This window comes from Pinus tabuliformis, chromosome J, assembly GCF_031772625.1.
Source record: "Pinus tabuliformis cultivar Carrire ecotype Pingquan chromosome J, CPIR1, whole genome shotgun sequence".
Taxonomy (NCBI): domain Eukaryota; kingdom Viridiplantae; phylum Streptophyta; class Pinopsida; order Pinales; family Pinaceae; genus Pinus; species Pinus tabuliformis.
Window position 1 is genome coordinate 1,327,609,366 of NC_142295.1, and position 8,819 is coordinate 1,327,618,184.

The 8,819-nt window shown below is 41.1% G+C and overlaps 1 non-coding gene across 1 annotated transcript; it reads right to left on the reverse strand.

Moving 5' to 3' along the window:
- Positions 1–7,101: 7,101 nt before the first annotated feature.
- TRNAI-UAU (transfer RNA isoleucine (anticodon UAU)) lies at positions 7,102–7,173 on the reverse strand. Its single transcript has one exon. It is a non-coding gene; the product is annotated as a tRNA-Ile (tRNA).
- Between the last annotated feature and the right edge of the window lie 1,646 nt (positions 7,174–8,819).

The window sequence follows — 8,819 nt, forward strand, 5'->3', positions numbered from 1 at the left end:
CTTGGGCCATCTCTCCCTCCTCCACTCTTAGTTATTAGCTATTTATTACACGAAATCACATATGGACATGATTCCGGCCGATTAACCATTCACAATTTTATTTAAATAAAGGATATTATCTCACTATAATATAAAGAAGGATGAGTGTCACTCTAATGACATGAATTTTTTTTATCACCCATGTCCCCGTATCCTTTGATCTATACAAATATGAACGGGGGAGACATGATGATGCGCGAGGTTAGAAGTCACCATAAGGGTTTAGGGTAAAAAATCCTAGTTTTACTGAAGCACGACGCTCCTCCTGTAGGCACTCGGACCCGAACAACCAACAGTGTTTCGTTTTCTCCTCTATTTCAACCGTAGCTGTCTCCATCTGCCAGCGGTTAACAGTCATGGAGGTCGAGGAGCTTGATTACTCCGAGGAACCATTTCCTGACCGTGTTATTTTTGGAAACCCTAACCTAATTTCGCCGACATCTGGCTCATCTCTCCCGTCCGTCTCTGTTCCATTAAGCACTGCGCCGGTGGTTACCTATCCTGATCACAGTACAGCTCCGTTGTTCTTTGGGTCTCTTTCCATTGATTCTCCCGCCCTCGATTGCCCTCCTTTATCATCAGGCACTCTTCACATTCTCACTGCAAACACTCCACCTTCGCCCTCTTTTGATCTGAATCCGTCGATTAACCACCTCCATCCATCTAGCTCGACACTTTTTACAGCTCCCCTGAGGATCTCTCAGCATCCGATGGACAAAACCCTCCCACCACTGCAAACTCTCTATTAGGCTGTTTCAAAACCCCTGTGGTGAAGGTCAAATCAACAACTCATCTACCTCGTGAGGGCTCAGTCACACCAGATCTGTTGTTGGACCAACCATTAGCTCCACGAACTGGGAAACGAAAGAAAAAGTGTGTGAAGGCTACCTCAAAGGACATCACAATACATTTTGGCAAGAGTACTGCTATTGGGGAGGCTGCCTACATGGCTAGTACTATGCTGGTTGGACATGTTTGAGGCCAAGCATACTCAGCAGATAGGCTCACGTTATGGGTCCGAGAGATTTTGGGAAGTATGCTTAAAGAACTGCCTGAGGTGCAGGTATTGCCTAGGGGTTGGTTTGCTCTACATTTTGCAAAAGAAAATTACACAGATCTAATCCTCGCTAGATATTGACATATTGAGATGGTCCTTGTACTCCTCTAGAGATGGAGTCCCCTTTTCAACCCAGAGAGGGAGCAGATTGGGGGGGGGCCTCTATGGGTTCGCTTGGCAGGGCTTCCATTGCAGTATTGGTGCGAGAAGGTTTTCGTTAGAATTGGAAATGCCCTCGGAACTTACCTGGACCACAACAGAACTTTTGTGCAATCGAAGAACCAAACCCTAGTTCGCATCCTGGTCCATCCGGACACTCGCGAAGGATTGGAAGAGAAAATCACTTTTCAATGGGGGAAATACACTTGGGTGCAAATCCTGGACTACGAAGGAGTCCCCTTCCAATGTAGAAGATGTCACAGAGTAGGGCACATCTTTAAGGAATTCCCACTTATAAAAAAACCAGAGGATCCTCCGAGGGCACCCACTACATCCATAGGGACTGATGCACCTGCTTTGAGTCGCTCTCCTAGTTCGGTTCCACAGCCACCGGTCAGCAACATCACCTCAAGGATGGCAGAAGGAGAGCACAAAATGCCATCGCCCCCTCTTACTAGAGCTCGTGCAGCAGCCGAGGCCGCAAAATTATTGGGTATTCCTTTGACCTCCTGCCCTTCCTCTTTTGCTTATAGCTCATCACTTGTTTCATCCACCATTAATACATCTATGGCTCATTGTAAACTGGCTCATTCATTACCATCCATCGCTAGCACTACTCCATATTTGCCCACATTATCATCCATTTCCACCTCCCCATCATCTAACTGGAGGTATTCATCTCACAAATACAACCTTCGCTCTCGTTCACACATTGATAGTCACCCAACTCATATCTCTGGTTTGGGACTTACCCAACCTGATTCGGTCATACTTTCGTCTCATGGGAGAAAATCTAATCTATCCATAGCCATCAAAAGGGCTGGGTTAGAGGTTGCCTCTGGTAGACAATCCACTTTGGAAGGGGTTCTTAGAGCACTGAATACCCCGGGCGGAGTTCCCCCATGAAGTGTCTCTCATTCAACTGCAAAGGCATGGCTAGTGCTTCCAAGAAACTAGCCATGCGTCGACTATTTGAAGTTGAGCCTTTGGATATCATCATGCTACAAGAAACCCTAAGAGAGGCCGAATTCATCACTAGCACATTAGTCTCCTTACTCCCTGGGTAGAAATTCCCTGCCATGGATGCTTCAGGACGATCGGGGGGCCTAGCCATTAGCTACAATCCACGCACTATCAGGGTATTAGCATCCTGGGGAGGCCATGGATTTATTGGCATAGATCTTTTCTCGGCGGAGCTTGGTCTAAACCTGAGGGTCATTAATCTATATGGACCCTGCCATTAGCGAGAAAACTTCTGGCTAAATCTATCGATTTTTTCTCTTGATCATATCATTCTTGGGGGAGACCTCAATTTCTCCATGGGATTTGGAGAATCATGGGGTTCAAAAGCTCAAGTGGACTCTATTATTGGCTACATGACCAACCTTCTGGAACAGCACAACTTGATGGATATCTCCATGAATAAGCCACTCCCTACTTGGCGAAATAGAAGGGTGGGGGATGTTGCTCTAGCCAGGAGGTTAGATTGTTTTTTGATAAAGGTTCCCCTTATGAATCAATTGCATCATTACAAACAATGGGTGGGTTCCGGGGGTATCTCGGATCACTCTCCCATTTATCTTGAAGTCTTTGGTCCCCATCCCAAACCCAAAGCTCCATTCAAATTTAATCATGTCTGGCTTCAGGACCCTGGTTACATAAACCTGGTCTCGAATTATTGGAAAGCCAACCCTATTGATAGACATGAATCCTTAACAAAGGGTTTCTGCCACAACCTGTCCTAGCTCAAGCATCTATCCATTAAATGGGCCAAAGAGAAACAACAGAGGGAGGAGCTATCATTATCCCAAATCGAGGCTGAATTGAGTATATTGCTTGATGACCACAACCTGGTATATAACTCAGCTGACGACAAACCTCACTTGATCGAGCTGGAAAACCAAAAGGCAAGGATTCTGAAGGAGATAGAGGAATCTTGGCACCTCAGGAGCAGAGCTATTTGGTTACAAGCGAGAGATGACAACACAAGATTCTTCTAGAACTATGCTAAAGATAGAAAAGTTTCAAACACAATATGGAACTTACCCCTACCTGATGGGGGAGTAGCGACACCTTTAACAAACTCTCCCATCTTTGCACCTCTCATTTCAAGAATCTCTTTAAAAACCCTCCTGGGACAAACCTAGCTGATATCATCAATGTTGCCAAACATTTTCCCCGTTTTGTAAATGATGATGAGGCCGATGAGCTAATTGCTCCTATTACTGCTGGCGAAATGGAAGGAACGTTGAAATGGTTCAAAAAGGACAAAAGTCCTGGCCCGGATGGGTGGATGATAGAATTCTATCTTGCTTTCTATGAACTCCTGGGGAATGATCTATTAAAAGTTGTGGAAGAGTGTAGAATATCTGGATCCATTTACAATGTTGTCAATACTTCCTTCATTGCACTTATCCCAAAATCTGATTCCCCTTCCTCTTTCAATGACTACAGGCCTATCTCATTATGCAAATTTCTATATAAAATCATTTCCAAGGTCATTGTGAATCGTCTTCGGCCCTTACTTTCTCGCCATATCGCCCCCCAACAATTTGCCTTTCTTAAGCATCACCAGATCCATGAAGCCATTGGCACAACCCAAGAGGCCATCCACTCGATCTGGACTAAACACTTAAAAGGGATCATTTTAAAAATCGATCTAGCAAAAGCTTTTGACTGAGTCAGTTGGCTCTACATTAAGATGCTCCTTATACACCTGGGCTTTCCTCATGATTTCAGTACTTGGATTATGGCTTGCATCTCCACCCCTGCCTACAGTGTTCTCATCAATGCATTTGCCTCCCACTTCTTTCATGCTGAGCGTGGTCTCAGGCAAGGCTTCCCCCTCTCCCCCTTACTATTTCTGATTGTTATGGATGGGCTTAGCCATCTACTAGCTAAAGCTAAATGAGATGGCAACCTATGTGGCCTCAAGATATTTGAATCTTGCTACCTCACTCATCTCCTTTTTGTGGATGATGTTCTCATTTTCCTTGATGGGAGCATCTGAGACGCACTCACTTTCTCCAAAATCCTCTCCCTCTTCTCGTTGGCAACTAGTATGTAGGCTAATCAAGGGAGATCCACCATTACCTTAGTCCTCACTTCCATCCAAGAGTCACAACTTGCTCAACATCACTTCCCTTATTGCATCATCCCCCTTGACAGGGGTTTCAAATATCTGGGATTTTGAATAAAGCCTCTCAGCCAGAAAATAGCAGATTGGGTCTGGCTTGTCACCAAGTTGGAAAAAAGGCTTTCTAATTGGAGTCATAGATACTTATCCAGAGCTGGCAGATTAGTGCTCATCAAATCTGTACTTGAGGCCACCCCTGTTTTCTAGATGGCATTAGCATGGATACCCAGGAACATTCTGGCTCAACTGTAACAGCTTTGTAGTAGATATCTCTGGAATGGCCATCAAGACAAAAAGATCTTTGCCTGGGTTAGCTGGAACAAGATCGCCTTGCCCAAAAAATGGGGAGGATGGGGGCTAAAAGACCTAGCCCTTTTTGCACAAGCCCTGGCTGCAAAAATGGGCTAGACTTTATTGATCGGGCAGAATCTATGGACCACAATTTCATATCACAAGTACATTTGGCCACATTAAATTATGTATTGGGTCCACATTCCAAGCTAGCCTCGAACATTTATATCTTCAATTTGGAAGGCTCTTCTACACTCCCTGCCTAGCATCAGAAACAATCTCATCTAGAGAATAAATGATGGAACAAAGGCCCGCATTGGACTGGACCCCTAGACTGGGGGAGGAGGTAGATTCCAGCTATCTAGAGAACTCATCCAGCACCTTAATTCTCATGAGATAAAGTTAATGGCACACATAGCGGATCCATTGAATAAGAAAATCTTCTCACAAGGATGGAAATCTGCCCAACAACTTGATATTCCCCCATAGTGGCACCAGGAATGGCATGACTACATAAATGCTCTATGTGAATCACACATTAGGATTAAGGAAGGACCAGATGAACTTGTTTGGAGTCTAGCTGAGAATGATATTTATTCCCCAAAGGCCAGATACCTCAACCTGATTTCATACAAACAGCCAGAGCAGACAGTAGTATGGTGGATGAATATCTGGAAGCTTGTATCACCACCAAGAACAAGATTGTTCTTTTGGTGTATCCTCAGAAATAAAGTCCCCACAGGAGAAACACTATCACACCGCTCTTTCCATGGCCCTCACTGGTGTGTCTTATGCAAGAATTCATCTGAATCGACAGTGCACTTATTCCTTCAATGTAACACTCTGAGCAATCTCTGGCAGATTGTCTCTTCATCAATTCATATATCTGGGAAATGGGAGGGTGATAACATATGTCGTGCCTGGGAAAACTGGTGCAATCTGCATCATGGCACAAAACAATTATGTCTCCCCTTAATTATCTCTTGGCACTTATGGCTGGCTCGAAATCGAATCATATTTGAGGACAGAGCTGTTAGCTGGCCGCACATATCAGCCCAGATCATATCAGCCTATCACGAGTTGCCTGAGCCTCACAGACCTCGGCCTCGTAGACCGTATGACCCTGCTCCTATTAACAAAAAATCTCCCTGGGCACTTTTTGATGGTGCTTCATAGCACCATGGATGTGGTGGTGGATTCATATTATATATTAATGAACAACATTTCTACAAAGTCAAGATGGGGCTTGGCGAGGGAACGAAAAATTATGCAGAGCTTATTACACTCCGACATCTGCTGCATTTTTCTTTGGGTCATAATTGCATGGATTTAAACATATATGATGACTCAAAAATCATAGTAAATTGGTTCAATAATATCTGTCTGTCACTCACACACACTCAGTAATATTCTAGATGAAGTGCACTTGCTCAAAGCATAGTTTAATATTGTTTCATGTCATCACATTTATAGGGAACATAACAACAGTGCTGACGGGCTTTCCAAGGAGGCCATGGTACTTCATCGAGGAGAGTGGATGATACAGGAGCATAGAGGCTCCAATGAATATCGCTACTATCATCGGCCATACAATGATCAGAACTACCACAGGGCAGATAGCCTCTAATTTGGAGTCTTTTTTGGTTCACACCTGATGGATATGCATGGCTTATATATTGTATATATTTATATATTTTTGTTTATATATAGACCTACAGAAAAGACATCACCCTGTGTGGTGTATGTGGAATATTGTAGATGGCAGACTTATTTATAGTTATATTTTTATATCAGACAGTGACTGAGCACCCTGCGTGGTGATGAATGCTATATGCATCCTAAGTTTTTGATAAACTGAGCAACATTTTTGAAAATGCCCACAGTGGCAAAGGGAAAATACAGCATATGCTGAAAAGCATCTACAACATGTAATTTTTCAATCATAATGAAAGATTACGATTTTTCCAATGGAAAAATATAAAGAAAGTTTTAGTATAAAAAAATGTTTTAAGATAATATTTAAAATAATTTTTGGAAAAATTATTTTCTAAAAATTATTTTAATTTGAGATAAAAGAAAATTTGGTATTGTTTTAAATATTGTCTTTAAGCCGGTGTCTCAAATTAAATTGCCTTAAAATATTGTCTCTATAAAGGCAATATATAACACAAGCATTTTTGTCTCTCTAGAGACAATAGTTGGGATTAAAGACATTGTTTTTAAAGAGACAATGTCTTTGAACCTAACTATTGTCTCTCGAGAAACAATAAAAAATTACATTTAAAGATAATACAAAATCACTTGGTCTCTTTAGAGAATATAAAATAATGAATCTAGACAAATATCTCACCATTGACAAAAAACAATATTAAAAGTATTTAATTAAAAATAAACTACAATATCATTGATTAATTCATATTAGGACACAGTGGAATCGAACCACTGAGCTCCTGCTTATAAAGCAGGCGCTCTTCCATTGAGCTAGCACCCTTTAAAGAATGATGTGAGAGTTATGGTAGTCCTTGAAATTGCATATATAGGCATTGATTTTAAAAAAATTGCTCGACACATAATGGTGTAATCATTATAAAATCTAAAATCATGCAGCCCCTATTTTTAACTTGATAAAAATAACTCAATGGAGTTAGCTCAATGTCACACCCATGTAGCATGACACACAACAAGCTACTAATATAAATAATTTACAAACTATTTAATCTAGTCATACAGAAAAAAGTAACTAGAATTATCACAAGCCTTCAATATCTTGCCACAACTATTGAATGGTTTATGTTTACCATGTTTCCACTCTTCATATATTCCAACAATATGATTTTTTTTCAAGGAAATTTTCACATCAACTAAAGATAAGGTACAGAGAAATTGGCATAGCCATCCTCCTATCTATCCCTACCTATCTATCCCTAAACGTTTTGCAGCAAGTTAGATAATCCAACACAGTTATCATTACCTATTAGTAATGATAAAAAATGAGAGTCAACAATGTCCTCATATTTGACTTGCACCCTAGAAGAGAAGGTTAGTACACAACCAACATCCGCATGGCTATTCAATGTAACCATTGTTAACTACCTGCTATGCAATTACACTTCCATAGAAGTCATGCGTAGCTTTGAAAGCTTGATTTAATCCTACTGCATGGTAGTCAAAAGAGTATGGTATATTTTGTTTAGCCACATATCCTAATTACACCCTGAAACCACAAAGGTTGAAGTCCTAATTAAAAAAAAAGTGATCAAGTTGCCTTGAATTCATCTTCAGGAGTTGCAACAAGGTCCAACTCACAACAATTTTGGGGTAAAGTTTAGGGATTCTTTGCCCAAAAGTCTATTTGCTAGAACATGATGAGAAAATATAAGAAGCTTCTTCCCGGGAACCAAGTTAACTGCCTGCTTCCTCTGGTACATAGATTTGAAACCATCAATCTTGACAAGAGGAACCACACTCACTCCAAACTCTCCCACAAGTCATTTGCAATTTCTACCATTTCAAACTTACATAAATTCTAGAGGGTTGTCTTCATTCCAAGCAGAATTCCACTCTCTCTATAGGGCCCAAACATCACCATTTTGGGGAAATATCCTAATAGTTCCTTTAGGACTTTTCTCCCATGCAACAATATGAGAAATAATATTTAGCATGTTATTGTTGGCAGATTTTCCATGCTTAAAATGCCCACAACCCCGGTAAATTCCATCGAGGTAGTGATATTCATACCTTCAATGAAATTAATATCCATTTTACAAGAATTACAATCTAGGAAGATGTTGAAGACTCAGATTTCTTCTGCTCCAAGATGGGGGATAACCACCCGGCCCGGACCTTAAAGGAAGCTACTTTTCCATTTGGTATGGTGGCTCCGACTGGGGATGATGGGACTAGTTTCCTAGAATGGGTTTGAAATTGAGAATGGGTGGTTTTCAATCAATTGCAATAAGAATAATGATAACTAAATGACCTATTTTAGCATGCAAATCTCTAGCTAACTTAATCTAATATAAACCTGGGGTATTCTTTGAAATATGTGATCTAAAAAGATATATGTTTAGTGTGTGATAATAAAGATCATTCACGTCTTAAATAGAGATGATAACATGTAAAGATAATTTCTTTGAC